General features: G+C 46.2%; 1 long non-coding RNA gene across 2 annotated transcripts; it reads right to left on the bottom strand.

Moving 5' to 3' along the window:
• Positions 1-474: 474 nt before the first annotated feature.
• Positions 475-13778, bottom strand: LOC116661487. Of its 2 annotated transcripts, XR_004317362.1 has the most exons (4): positions 13140-13778; positions 10659-11020; positions 8768-8913; positions 475-598 (listed from the first exon to the last, which is right to left on the bottom strand). It is a non-coding gene; the product is annotated as an uncharacterized LOC116661487 (long non-coding RNA). The 2 variants fall into 2 exon arrangements; XR_004317361.1 differs by having other exon boundaries at positions 10659-13778.
• Between the last annotated feature and the right edge of the window lie 1334 nt (positions 13779-15112).

Raw genomic sequence — 15112 nt, 5'->3', positions numbered from 1 at the left:
AGAGAGGTTAAGTCACTTGCCCATGGTCGCCCAGCTAGTTAATGACTAATTTGGTTGTAAACGCAGCTGTTACCAACTCCCCATGGCAGTTTTTTTCCCACGACAGTGCGCTGCCAATTTACAGGAGAGAATAAAGATGGACAAGCCTAGACTTTGGTGGGAAGTTTCTCCTTCAGCCTTGAAGGACTGTCCGAATACCGGCTGAATTCTCTCTAAAAGGTCATCTGAAGTTCATAGCACAGCTGTCTTGAATACGAAGACAGCATTCTTCACTTCCAGACACCCGGTACTGGGGAGGTCTGTCTGCATTTTCAAGACTGTTTGGGAAGAGTTTCCAGAATAAACTGGTTTGAAACATTTCTCAGCCTATTTATTAATGTACTTAGAATAATAATAATAAAACAATTACAAAGTTGGTGTATTTTTATGAGAATAACTATTTTCTGAAAAACAAAAAAATTTCTGTAAGAAGTGGCACTATCTTATGATTTTTGAAAATCGCTTTAAAGTCTGGCTTCAGAGAAGACATCTGGAGTCTTGTATCCGCTTCTTCATGTGGTGTCACAAGTCTTCTGTGGTGTTGTAAGTCGTGTACCCTCTGGAAACAAAATCACTGAGAGATAAGAATGAGAGGATATGGAGGAAAAAGGCAAACCATGTACTCATATTTGTATGAAAATAGCTTTGACTTGAGGACTCTCTAAGAGGATCTTGAGGACACCCAATGGTCACAAGGCCATACTTTGAGAATGACTGACGTAGAGACAGTGCAGTGACAACATAAAACAAGTCTGGCAACATTGACATATGAACGACTGGTTTAGGAAAATGTGCTGTGCTGATTTTATGGTATGAATAACCCACGTTTAATTTCTGGGGTTCCTAGTAGAAGTTTCAGAAAGAGCTTCCTGATTCTATTTCCTTTCATTAATTATGAAACCAATAGGTTTTCAGCAGAGAGGCCCACTGCCATGCTTGGGGAATCATTAGATTTTATGCTTGGGAGAATTTTATGTATGGCCCTAGGAATGCAGACTTTTGATAAGATTTTTAAAAAAATATCCTTCCTTTCTTAAGTGCTTGGAGATTAAAGCCTCATTTAGCACTATGGAGAGCACACCATGTTTGAATGCAGGCACATCACAGTTGGACAAGTTTAGGCAGGTGTTTTAGCCTCTCTGACCCTCCGTTTCTTCCTCTATAACATGCAATCATCGCGAAACCCGGGCTGTGAGGATTCCATTTATATACTCCACAGCCTTGGTGTGATGCCTGACGTCCAGGAAGGCACAGGCCGAATCCCAGTTCTGGCTTCAGCTGGGATTGAATGGGGCCTTTGCAATCGTCACGAGCTTCTGCTAAAACACCCCTCCCCACTGCCAACAAAAATGCTTTATTCTCCAGGCAGCCCCTCCCATTTCTGAGAGTTCTAAAAATTGTTAGAAAATTTAGGAAGCTACAACCTCCCGTCATCATTTCACATTGATCCCTGATCTTCAAACGTTAACTTAAGTCTTCTGTCCCGCCTAAGCCTTCTCTTCTCCAGACAGGACATCGGCACAGCTTTCAGCAGTCGCTGGCATGATGTTCCAAGCCCTGCTCATTTCCCTTTGGATGCAAAGAGGATCTGGTTCTGAACATCACAGGACTAGTTTGGACCCAAACCACAAACCGGACGTACTTTTCCTTTCCATTCCCACCTTTTCGTGTGTTTGTGGGATGAGTTCACCCTACACGTCAGCCTTGCGTTGCACCACATCCATTTAGGTGTTCTTGTTTGCTTGTTACTTAACCAGCCATGAAAGCCATCCTTGAAGGCACCTGTTGCCAGCTGAGCAAATAGCCTGGGACAGAAAGTGATGCTCCGACAACTCTCCATTGCTCTGTGTTTCTCCATCTTCAGTATCACATTGGACACCATGATATTGACTTCCAGGCTTAGCCTGATGAGTAAGACAGAACTGTGTTGGTTTTAGAAGGGCCTGTGCTCATCAGAGGTGCTGGTGAGTCACCACCTGCTCTCTGGGAAGCTGACATCAATGTTCACTCAGCGTGTCCATGGCCTTTGCCCCACATTGTGGTCAAAATGCTGACTCTTTCCCCAGTGCTGCCTTTTCACAATCCTTAGACTCTTTAGTGTCCCAGAGGTCAGAACTTTGAGAGTTATTACTCATTCCCAGTGCAGTCCCATTTCTGACCCAAAGAGCTACAGGAACTTCCCATTTTAAGTTCTGAGCATTTTGCAATAGCCAGCTAACGAGAACACATGGACAGTTTCAGGTGCAACGTGTTCCCCAAGATCAGAAAATCCCAGGAGTTTCACCAATGATGTGGCTGCCTTTTCTCTCCTCCAGCTGGAACTCAGAATGAAACTCTTCGCTGCCCCTACTGGGCATTGCATCTTCTGTCTACTTTGGGTTTCTCTCATGGACTCTTTGGGAAAAATACATCCTTAAGCCCTGGTTTGGGGGGTTTTACAAAGCTTCGTGAGCGTGTGCTCTTTTCTGAGTTTGTTGTCAGCTCTGCTTGGGCAGGAAGCGGGATGTCCCAGCTCCTAGATTGAAGCATTCAATTTACCAGAATTTAATGACTTTGGCTGGAGCAAGCCTGCTTTTGCCAGCATGGATGTTTGGAAAACTCACCCATCTCCTCTCTAGTTCTTCTAATGAAAGGAATCCTTACTGCCTCTTCCTGCCGTGGAAGTGAGGCCACCCACCTGGAATGGTCTTCTTCCAGCCAGACCTGTGGCGGCGGAGCAGTAAGGCTCAGTGTGGTCAGACTTCTGAGCCAGGCAGATGCACCTGATCCTCTGAAAGGGACCAGGAACCTGCTTGAAGGGTCCACAGGCGTTTAATGGTTGGAGCTTGGGAGGGACCACGGGTCTGAGACCTTGGCTCATTTTGCTTTCTTTTGTCCACCTCCAGTAGATTGAACCAACTTTTGGAAGTGCAAGGTATAAATTCTACTGGCATCTTGAGCACCTGCAGAACCCTCGGAAATAAACTAGAGGGTGTTTGAGATGGGTTGTTTAACAATCACAAATTCCTCCTCCTCCTCCATGTATACTCTGTGCCATGTGGCTCTTCTGCTCCTTCCTTTGAGAAATGGAGTATGTTTGCTGCCCCCATGAAACAGAGGCACGGCTATATGACTTGCTTTGGCTCATGGGACATTAGCACACATGAGACATATTGGCTCAAAAAGCATGTGTGCATTGGAGTTTGGTCTCTCTTGCCTCCTGAGACCTCCATGTAAAGAAGGCTGAGCTGATCTCCTTAAGAAGGAAAGAACATATGGAGAAGGGCAGTCAGCACCAACTTCAGGACATATGAAGCCATCTTGGATCAATCATCCCAAGTAATCCATCAGGTGATTGGGGACCTTGTGTGACCCCAGGTGAGACGAGCAGAAGACCTGCCTGGCTGAGCCCAGCCCTGGTTGCCAACCAGAGAATCATGAACAGTAACCCACTAAGTTCTGGGGCATTTTGTTACACGGCCATAGATAACTGATACAACTAATGAGGTATCCCACTGTTGAGAAGATCATAGTTGATGCCAGTATAGAAGAAATCAGCAGTAAAATGAGAACAACCCCCCTCTCCATTTACTCAAAGACTTAACAGAGAAGCTACTAATATTCTCTTTGAACATATGGATTCTTTTTTCTATAAAATTGAATGAAAGTAATTTCCTTTAGTCACTTTGGTTTGGTTTCTGATACTTCTTATCCTTCTATTTTGTCCCTTCTCTTCTTTTTTAGTTTCTCTATAAGAAACATCTGCTTTTTAGATACTTTAACTCTGCAGAAATTCCTCTCTCTACTTGGGGTAATACCATAATGTTGAAATTTCCTTTGCTTTGTGGACATTCTTTGGTTCCTCCACATGTAGCTTTGTGACTTCCTTTTTTCAATTTCTTGAAGATAGCCCTTAATTAGGAAAGAAGAACCTTTTTTACATTTCTTAATGTTTTCCTTGATTTTTCTCCCAAGAATTAAATACATAATCTTTATATTATAACTGTTTGAAATGATCAATATTCTTTATATAAATCTCTATACAGAACCCTGTCTTCTGTACAACAGGAACTGGCCCTTCACACACACAAAAAGATCAGAATCACATGATAGGGAAAGTTGTGAGCTATGAGACACTTGTTTATCCATTACTCTTAAATCTCATCATTAGAATGCATCCCTCATAAAGATTCTTCCTTTCTCTCTGAAAAGTCGTATCTTTCAGCCAAAACTTTAACATCATTGTAGCTCTTCTTTGACGTTCATGCATTTAGTCAACTAAACCTTCATTAAATGCTTTCTGTATACTTGGCTCAGCCATGGAGACATAAAGATGAATACAAAACTCTGCCTTCAAGAGAGGAAACATGATGATGGAAAAACAATATTACTTTAATATGCTAAAAATGTAATAATAGACCTGCAGAAGGCATTACAGGAATTCAGACGTCCCTGGGTGCATGTCTGGGGGTGGCTGTGAATCAGGAAAGACCTGACGAAGGAGATCCTGGATTAGGCTGTACATTACAAGTAGGAGTCAGTCACGAGATGCGTGCGGGCTGTGAGCCGGGTGTTGAAGTCAGGGCACATGAGCTGAGACACACAGTCACCAGACACAGGTGTGGGGGCGCCTGGCCAAAGCAGGCTTCTCTCCTGCCTCTCACTGTGGTCACTGACATGGTGCATTACGTGATTCGCTTAATGATTTCGTTTCACAGGTTGCTGCATTTTTTAAGCAGGCAGTTCTTCATGTAAATGCTCATCAGGAAAGAGCCCTCCCCACAAGAGAAGCTGTTTTAATTGAACAAAGGTCAAGAAGTTCCTTCCTGAATGATCAAAACCTTCCTGATTATACTACCGACCTGCTGATCACAGACCGCTCCTTGGCCATTTCTACTGCATTTACAAGAATCCTCTTTAAATAACATTTTCCCAAAAATGATGTGAGAAAAGTCAAACAAAGGAGCCTACGAGTGGTTAACAGATAGGGAAAAACAAAATGAATAGAGAAGCTTTTAGGCTTCTTTGCTTTGAGACAAAGGAAAAATAGTGTACCCCTTTCTCTTTAAAATATAATTTTTACGTTAAAAAGTTGGCTTTCTTGACATTATTACATATATTAATTTTGCATACTTAATGCAATCTTTTAAAAGAGGTAAAATGTTTTCAACAGATGTTCCTTTCATATTATAGAACGTTTAAACGATACAGACAAGTAAAAGAAGGCAATGCAAATCTCTCACAATTTCTCCAGTCTGAGATAAGCCGGGTTAACAGTCGCTTTTTGGTTTTCTTTCCTCACCTCCAGGGTGAAGGGAGCAGCACTGGCAGGTTTGTTGTGGGATGAGCATGGTCTGTGCCTGTAAGGCATATACTGATGTTTCCATAGGTGGAGGCGGTAAGCGATAAACTCAAATAAAAAAATCCCATCAGCTGGATGCCTGTAAAAGGCAAGTGCTGCGGGAGCTGTGGGGCCATTTTGTGTTGCGGGTTGTAATGAATGGGGTCTGCAGTTTGAGGACCAGAGTAGGGGTCAAGCTGAATCTTTCTGTGTAAGAGAGGGGGGAGGATTTTGAGGTCCATTTTGGGGAGGGGCAAGATGCCAGACTAGGGGGAGGAAAACAGGATCAAGAGAGTGGACAAGGTAGCAGGGATGGGGAAATAAGAAAAACCCTTGAAGCTGAAGGATCTGGGAAGGAATTTTGGTTTAACGTGAGCTGATCGAGGCATCGGCATCTTCTGGGATTCTACCGAAAATGCCAGGCAAGTCTTCATCACTTGCTAATGCTTTTGAGCAAGTAGATTCTTTTTCTTTTGACATGGGGTCCTTGCTACCAGGCTGTTTATTATCTGCTCGCACGACTGCGACCTCTTAGCATGGACACCTGCTCACCCTAATAGGTCTTTGGGAAAAAACTCAAAACTAAATAATTCCTTTCATTTCCCCTCCATGTTCCTCTTCCTGTGGCGCTGGGAATCCTTCTAAAGATGAGTGGAAAGAAAGCTTGGAAGGTTCTGGATTTATTCTCCTGGTGGTCTCATGGAAGCTTCTGGGTGGACCGGGGAACTCTCTCTAGTTTCTGAAACTCTAGTGAATTTCAGCATACCCCTATCCTCCTAGGGGGCTGTAAACACCATCTCTGCCTGGAAGGGGAGTCTTATCTGGGCTAGAGGAGGCACAGAAGCCAGAGGCAAGAATCTAGAAGGTAGGACTATCCAGAGCATTAACAAAACAAAGGGTCCATGAGCAGTTACACAGGTGGGGTTGGAGCCGGAAGACGTACAGGGAGGTCAGAGATGCTTGCTTCCAGCAGCATCTGTGGCTCACACTTGCTTTTATGACCCCGTAATGTGAGAGGATGGGTTTGCCAAATGGGAAAAAATTTAAATCTTACAGACAAAGCTTAAGGACCCCTTGACTTTCATCCCCATGTCCCATAGTTAAAAAAAAATTTTTTTTGAAGTAAAGTCTTTTGTTTAAATGAGATTTTTATGTAAAAGTTTACTGTTCATCCAGTAAATACATGAGTATCCCCTGTACACGTGTCCCATGTACTATCATTTGCTAGGGACGCAGCAATGAACAAGGTGCCTGCCCTGTGAAATACTCACATAGGATGATTTGAAATTGTGGTGCCTGCCGTGAAGAACTGCACCCGGGGTAAAGGGACAGAGAGTGACCGAGGCACTGGAAAGAGGACTAGGCAGATACAGTGGTTGGGGATGGCTTCTCCAAGAAAGCGAAACATGCCTGTCAAGGACAGAACTGATGCAAAGGCCCTGAGGCAGGAGACAACATGGCCAAGGTAGCTGAAGCGCAGTAACTCACACGAAGAGTTCCTTGTAGCTTATTTTATACCTAATAGTTTGTACCTTTTAATCCCCTTCCCCTACCTCGCCCCTCCCCGCTTCCCTCTCACCACCGGAAACCACTAGTTTGTTTGCTGCATCTGTGAGTCTGTTTCTTTTTTTGGTTATATTCACTAGTTTTCTTAATTCAAGCCTCAGAACACCTCTAATCGGGGCATATTCTAATGGTCATTTTACAGATGGAGAAAGTGAGGTTCTGAGAGGGTAGGCAGTTTGCTCAAAATCACACAGCCAGCAAGCAGAGGGTCCTGAGTGCGGCTGTCTCAATCCACAACCAGACGTGAACTGCAACACGCTGCTGGTGCAGAGGAAGAGGCAGAGGACCCGGTCAGACCTCTGGAAGCTCGATGAGAAGGAAGGAGTCTTCTTGCTTGTTTTTTGCTCTTGATGTGGCTTAAAAGCTGCTCTGCCTGGAGGGATGGAATTGACCAAGTGACTTCTTGGGGTCCACCCCAACTCTATGAATTTCCCTTTTTGTGAAATCCTGAGTTTTTTTAAAAAAGAGTTTTCCATAGTAAATACTTTGGATGGTCGAGTACAATTTTTTTTCTCTGAACTGCATCTTAATAAGGATTTAAGTGGTCAAACCACCAGGAGAACATTCATCCATGAAATCGGAAGTTTGTCATTTGGATACTTGGCCCCGGTTTGACCAGATTCCTTCACTGAGGTTGGGGAGCTGGCTGGCCTCAATTTTGGCCAACCTTGGATGTGAGGTCTGCTTCTTCTTTTGGGAAATCGGTTCCAAGAGACTTTGGGCCCCACTGCCTTGTCGTGAAGCTGTGCCCTCAGGTCTCTCTGGGGAAGTGGACACAGGGGGTCCAGCTCTCTGTTACCAGACTACAGGCCCGCACTGGGGGAGAAGCCCTCAGTGGGCCAGCATCCCCCGCCCATCCCACAAGATCTGCGGCCTCATTTAAGGATCCATGATGCACAGGTCACCTACCACCTGCTGAACACCTACTCTGTGTCAGGCCCCAGGCCCTTAAGGTGTCAACAGTGCTGGGAGGAGCTGTAGCCCAGGGGAGGGGACACCCACCCATGCAGGGGTCTCCCACTAATGGACAGCTCCAGGAAATATCCCCGACTGATTTCAGATATTAGTTCCAAAGGGTTAGGAACTGCTCGGCAGAGCAGAACCATCAAAATGAACACTAGGTCGAAATCCATCAGTAAATATGATTCAGGTTGCAAAAGCTGAATTTGCACCACTCTCCAGGAGTCGGGAGTTTTAGAATCTAGAGGGACTTAAGAAGTTCCCTAGGACAGGAGCACTTACTGCATAAAAATGGTGTTGTAGCCATTGTGTTCTACCAAAAACGTATCCTGAGCAAGCTATGAATTTGATATGGTTTCAGAATTTTAAGTAAAATTTGAAAGGGATTTCTCTTAAAGGATTGGTTATGTATTTATATGCAAGAATTCCCTATCTTCTTTTTTAATTCATATTTTGCTTATTTGCTCTTATGATGCCTTTTTTTTTTTTTTTTAATGATTTGTTCTTGTAGCTTGAATCTGGCACTTTTGTGTTTCTTCTGGGCTCCCTGTCAAAGGGGGGATTTTGTCTTTCCTTTCCTTGACTGCCATCTAGAGGCTAATTGGGGTAATGACATGCGGAGAGCTGGGAGAAGGAAGGGGTGGTGGGGTGAGCAGAAGGAATGGATTCTTCTTTCCTGCTTTACTTTCTGTGGAATGCTCATATGTGTCTGTGTCGTCACAAATATTTCAATTCTGAGGTTGAAAGTCTAAATGGTCTTTCTACGCTCTGCTCTGCCTTCTCTCACTTTGATAAAGCTGGCAGTTTCAGACAGTTCCTCAGCCTCAAGCCCAGAGCAGCAACAGGCGCCTCTACATTTGATGCAAAAGCCGATCTCCTTACCTTCTGGGCCTGGGGGTGTTAATCTGTGCCCTGAGATGCAGACACCAAGGTGGAATCAAATGAGGAAGGATTTTAGGTCCAGAGATGGTCATACTGAGTGAAGTGAGTCCGACAGAGAAAGACAAATACCATGTGAGAGCATTTATCTGTGGAATCCAAAAAAAGGACACAAATGAACTTATTTACAAAACAGAAGTAGTCTCACAGACCTATAAAACAAACTTATGGTTACCAAAGGGGAAGGGAGAGCAGATACACACTACTATGTATAAAATAGATAAACAATAAGGTCCTACTGTAGAGCACAGGGAACTGTATCCAACATCCTGTAATAACCTATAAGGAAAAAAATCTGAAAAAAAAATTTATACCTGAATCACTATGCTGTACACCAGAGACTAACACAACATTATAAATCAACTCTACTTCAATTAAAACAGAAAAGAATCAAGGAAGGATTTCAGCAGAGGATCTGCCCATGAGAAAAAATCAGGAAGGCGTGCAGGAGGCTGGGAGAGCCACCAGGCTGCCCTGCGAGTCGGCCTCCTGGTGACAGAGACGGAAGACAGGTTGGTGGGGAGGCTGGGTGTGGTCTCAGGAGGCTGGGCACGTCTCTGGAATCCCTGCAGGGGAGCCCGTGTCTCCCCGGTGAGCGTGTGCGTCAGAGCCCTTCTCTGCCCATCACTGGGTGGGTGGGCTGGGGAAGCCGGGGTGTCGTATCTCCGCAGCGGGACCTGGTCAGTTTCCCTCCCTGGAGCTTGTGATACTGCCACCAACCAAGGTCCCATGTGACCTTGTCCCCCCACCTGGGGTCTCTCTCTCTCTCTGACTTTCTCGCCCAAGTCATATCCAAGCCTCAGGGGCCTCCTAGTCCACCCACCCCAAGCCTCAGGGCTCCTTCCCACCTGGGCAGTGTGAGCTCGCCTTCGGGCCCACAGCCTGCCGCTTCCCGAGCCTGGGTTGCTTCCTCCAAGCATTCGCTCAGCTAGTGTCCACCACCCCCTCTTTCTCCATCTTCTCCCAAGGCTAGGCCTGACCCCGTATTTTATATTTCTATCTGCATCATCTACACCTGCATTCTTAATGCCACAATCTGTGCTTCCCTCCTTGTTTCTAAGAGGCTGTGTAATCTACTGACTTACTCAGTCTGTTTTAATGGTCTCCCTCCCAGGAGTATCAGCTGGATGAGCAGCGACCTTGGTTCTATGTCCTAGTATAAACCAATAACTAGAGCAGTGTCTGGCATGTGGGAGAAGCTATAAGTCTTTGTTGAATGCATGAGCGCTGCTTTTCTCTGACCCTTTTTGTATCTATATCTCCATCAGTTCTCTCTCACTTCTATTAGGAGCCTCTACCAGCTGCCATCCCTGCGCACAGGTGGTCACTCACCTCCCCGCATCCTTCAGCGGGTGTGTGAGCAGCCCCCATCATGGCCCCGGTGAGACAGCAGCAGCGATGCTAAGTCACCTCCAAGGCTACACCATAAAGACACGGTGGCATCTGCCTCGCTGTCCCCAGGATCACTGACTCTGGGGGAAGCGAGCTGCCACATCGGGAAGATGTCAAAGAGTCTGAGGAGGGGCCCACGGAGGGAGGAATGGAGGCCTTGGGCCCACAGCCTCGTGAGGGAGCCTCTCGGCCAGAGTGGATCCTTCAGCCCCGGTCGAGTCTTCAAAGGATGGCAGCTCCAGCTGACACCTGCCTCGTGGGTGGTGCTGAAACAGCCCAGCTGCTCTCGGATGCCCAGCCCTCAGAAAATGTGTGACACTGCACATGTCTGTGGTTTTAAATACCTACGTTTGGGGTAATTTGTTGGACAGCAGTAGACAACGAATAGTGTAGGTGTTGATTTTAGAGATCATGAACCTGAAACTCACAGACACTGACTTACCTAAGTTTGGGCACCTCGGGGGTGGCAAGCAGGGTTTCACTCTCCAGAGGGGCCAGAGTCCACTTGGCCCCACAAATCACTTCAAGTTCTGCACTTTCTGTACGTCCAGGGTGAAGGTCATGGTACGGGAGGAAGAGCGTTCACTTAATCTAATTGGGAAGATGCTGCTCCTCTGCACACACCAGAGGGTGGGTCGTCAGGCAACAGGCCCTCCAGAGCAGCTGAGAAGCAGAGCCACAGGCTTGGTTTGATCTGAATCTGTGTCCTGTGGCTCACAATGCCTGGCCACACGTCTCTTCAAAACGACATCAGGCCAAAGGAATTCATAAGCTGTCTGCCTCGCGAGCCCTCCCGCGACCTGTCTGTAATAAAACCAGTATCACCTTCATTTCAACTTGGACAAGCTTTCCGTCCAGGGTTGTGGCTGTGTTTGCTCGCAGTAACCAAGGATTTAAAATCTCAGTGATGCAATCTTCCCTGCCATGCCTCTCATTTTTAAAAAATGCGTGGCTATGGCAAAGCAATTAAGTCATTTATTCAGCTTCTGATTTCATTTCTCTGCCCCCAACCCTTTAGCAACATTCATTCCATCGAGTTAAAAAGAAACCTCATCGGAATCGCCTTTTTAATAAAATCGTCATCAACTTCCCTTTTGTTGGGCTTTATCTGTACTGTGGGGACCAAGGTTAACGGTCAATCAGCCGGAGCCGGCAGGCAATTTCCCCCCTTCCTCCCTGGGAGCCTGGGCTCAGCTGGAGGCCACCGCACCATGGCAACTCCCCAATGACATTATTTCTAATAAATGACAGCCTGAGGGTTTATGGGGTGTTTCTGGCCCCAGCTCAGTGTAACCAGCAGGAGCTGGGGGCAGGGCCATTTCCTGTCTCCTCTACCCAGTGGTTCCTGCTTCATCATGAAAGATCACAAGAGTATTTGATGTTGGTTCCTGGAACAGCGATCGGTTAATTAAAATCGCTGAGCGTTTGAACACATCGGGGCATATCGCTGCCAGCACGCGGGTGTCAGACAGGCAGACAGCAGCCCTTGGGGGAGCAGAGATGCAGGAGGGGCGGGCAGTGGGGTGGAGGAGACAGACAGACGGCAGCAGCTCCTTCTGGCCCAGCGCCACAGGCTCTCCTACCAGCAAATCTCTCAACCTGCAGACTAGCCGTGGAAACCAAATGACCAATTTGATTTCAGCTCTTCCTCTGTCCTGTACGGGGAAGGGCACACAAAGAAAAGCAGAGGTTCTGAACAATCTCTGAACCAGGCAAGCGTCATGACTAATCAAGGAACTTCAATGTCATGCTCAGACGGATGCCTGGTCCTCTGTCACAGGCTGACCCCTGCGTGCTATCATGTCTGGAATGACCAGCAAGAATCTGTTCCCTGACTATTCATTAGATCAGGGAGGGTAGTGGACTTTGCTCTCTGCTTGTTTGTGTCACTCAATTCAAAGACATTTCTTAAGTGCCTGTGGGACTGACAATCAAAGAATCTAGATGCAGGGCACGGGGGCTATTGGAAACATGTATAAAGATATTCAAGATATATCTGCATCGAGGCAATCAAGTTACCACTTCCCTTCCATTGCTGGGGTGCAACCAAGCCTGTCATGGGCTTCATGGCCACCAGGTTTACGATATTCACAAATTAGAAAACTGTGGCTTTCTGTTGAGTGCTAAAATACCTAAAATAAACATGGCCTGGGCCTTAACGAAGTCACCTGAATACGTTTCCTGCAATTTGCGAGATGGAAACATAGAGGCTTTCATTTTCTCTATGCCTGAATGTCTTCACATGCAAACGAATTCTCTATTATAATTAGCCAGTCCAATTATAAATGATTTATTGTTCAAGCATTAACTTTATGTTTGGAAGAAGCCTGGACCAGAAGCACATGACCCAGTGTTCAAAAATGGAACTAGAAACAGCCTCCATCAGAAGACGGAGGAAGAAGGCACCGGCCATTTGCAAGTCAGCCGCACACTCCTGACCGACTGCTTTGAACGGGCTGATTTGCATTTTATCAGATGCATCTGTCTGGTGACGTAAGATTGTAAGGCTGGTTTTCCTTTCAAAGAAAGTTACTTAAAGGCACGTAGCCTGTACATGTCCTCCCTTTGTGGTTCCAATAGCTGAGAAGCTGAAATTGGGGAATGGAAGTTTTTGGCTGGCACTGGCAGGATCCTGACATACAGTGGCCCCTTTTACCCCATGCAGCTGCGTGGGCGACAGTTTTGAGGATAGGCAGGGCAGGGAGTCGTCTAGGGCTCATGCTTGTCTGAGACAAGGGAAGCGGGAAGCCAATCTCTCCCACGTGTGCTTAAAGTCAACCTGTCCCTCCCTGCTGGCTGCGTCCCCTCCACCTGGACGCACTGTCAGATCTCTTTCTCCCAAGGTTAAAAAAACTAACTATCAAAAGTAAAAGCCCAGAGCCCTCCTCCCCAGGCACCTGGAGCCCCTCTGGTTATCCCCTACCTGCCCCAACTCCTTGAGAAGATGCCTGTGTCTCGCCATCTCCCCTGGCACGTCTCCCCGTCTGTCTCCAGGCAACTGTCAAGGGGCGTCTTCCTGTTCCAAGTCTAGGGGCATTTTTGTGTCATCTTGGTGACTTTCTTGCTTTGTCTCTTCCTGCTTCTGGCTCTTTGGACACAACCCTATCCTGGTTTTGAGCATGGGTCCCTTGAACTTTCCTGGGGGCCCTGAGGCCCTCTCTTCTTGCCGGGCATCCCCATCCCAGAGCTTCTGTTCGGCTCACAGCTCTTCTAACCCAGTCCTGAGCCGTGGGCTCCACGCTCGTGATCAACTACCGACAGGTGTGATGTCTCCCAGGCAGAATCTATGTTCCGGATCAACATGCTGGAAGTGGAGTTCACGATCGGGCAGGGGCTGCAATCAGTGCATCTCTGTAGAGCCAGCCCCGTGCATACCAGAGGCACTCAATAATTGTTTGTTGGCTGATGAGGATCTTACTCTGAAGGCAGAGTAGGGCAGAAGTGTTTGAGAACTTCAAGAGCAGATGAAAGTTCCCAAGCGAGGCAAGGAGCGTGGCTTGGAGTGTTTATCAGAAGCCTTCCTTCCTGAAGCCCTGTGAGAGGCCAGGTCTCCAAGACGACCGCTTCCTCTCTGGGCGCTGTTTTTAGCACCACCTGGTGGACATCCCAGGTCATGCAGTGCGCCCTTGATTTAAAATGACAACACAGTTAGGTTTGAACTGTAATAGCACCGACCATACATTTGGCGTAAATGGCATTTAATCTCCACAGTGAGGTAGGTATTCTCTCCCTCATCTTACAGGTGAGCCAACTACATCGTAGGAAGTTTAAGGAACTTGCCTGAGTTCACACACCTAAGTCCCCAACACCAGCCCTCATCACTCAGCTGCAGACGTTGGTTATTTTTTTCTCTGTGTTATTTAGCTGTTATTATTTTAGCTCATCCGTGGAAGAGCATGAGCAGTCAATTGACTGGTCTCCTAGACTGTGCAAGAGACATTCTAGCAGTAAAATAGTTAAACCAATGGTACTAATCAGAGCAACAACAGGGCAGAATGCGACGTACGGCCACAGTTCTGGTATTTCCTGGATGTCATCTCACTGAATCCCTGCAGCTGCTCCAGAGTCAGGCTCTTCAACTCCAGCAGGACAAACAACACAGGGAAGATGCTCAAAGGGCCGCAGGTGTCTCGATACAGGTTCTCTTGTTTAGGAGGTTTTTATGTTATAGGTACCAAGCAGAGCGGTTTCAGACAGCATGTCTACTTTAAAAGACTCTAAGTGGAAGGAAAACCTTTAGAAAAAAGGTATTTTTAGTAGAAATTGTCCTTTGTAACAGGGCCATTTGTGAAGGTTCATAAATAAAGGGGACGTCCTGAGATACTCAGTCAACATGTGATGCAGCAAAACAAAACTTGGGCTGTAAATTTTAACTTTTTGAACTGAAACAGTTTAAAAAGCATGTGCTTCCAAAGATCAATGCTTCCATTCACATGTTGGCTGAGTATTAAGTCAAGATCGTTCCCCTCTGACCGCAACTCGTCAAGGTTTACACTATACATCTTTTGTATTTTCTCCTATTAGTCATCCTTGGCCCCTCACCCTGAGATGTAATTTCCATGGACCCAATATTTATACATAATTGAAATGTGTCTACTCTGATTCATTTACATTTTCTAAATGGAATCATTTTCGCTTCTTACATCCATCTCACTTTCTGACAGCGGCAGGATTCCACAAGCTTCCAAAAGGCAACAGACCTGAACCGATCGTGTACCTCTGGTTGCCTGAGGTACGTGTCTGGGACATGCATCTCTGCGTAGCTTTTAACTGGAAAGAGCACCTGAGAACACACACAAAAATGTTTTTAGATTTTACTTGCCTAACTATATGAAGATCTGCTTTTTTTTTTAAATAGTGAATAGTTTTATCGTAAGGATTAGATCAGAGAAGACT

This window comes from Camelus ferus, chromosome 35 (genome assembly GCF_009834535.1).
Source record: "Camelus ferus isolate YT-003-E chromosome 35, BCGSAC_Cfer_1.0, whole genome shotgun sequence".
In the NCBI taxonomy this organism is placed as follows: domain Eukaryota; kingdom Metazoa; phylum Chordata; class Mammalia; order Artiodactyla; family Camelidae; genus Camelus; species Camelus ferus.
The sequence above is the reverse complement of the archived record's forward strand: the minus strand, read 5'-3'. Positions and strand labels throughout refer to the sequence as shown.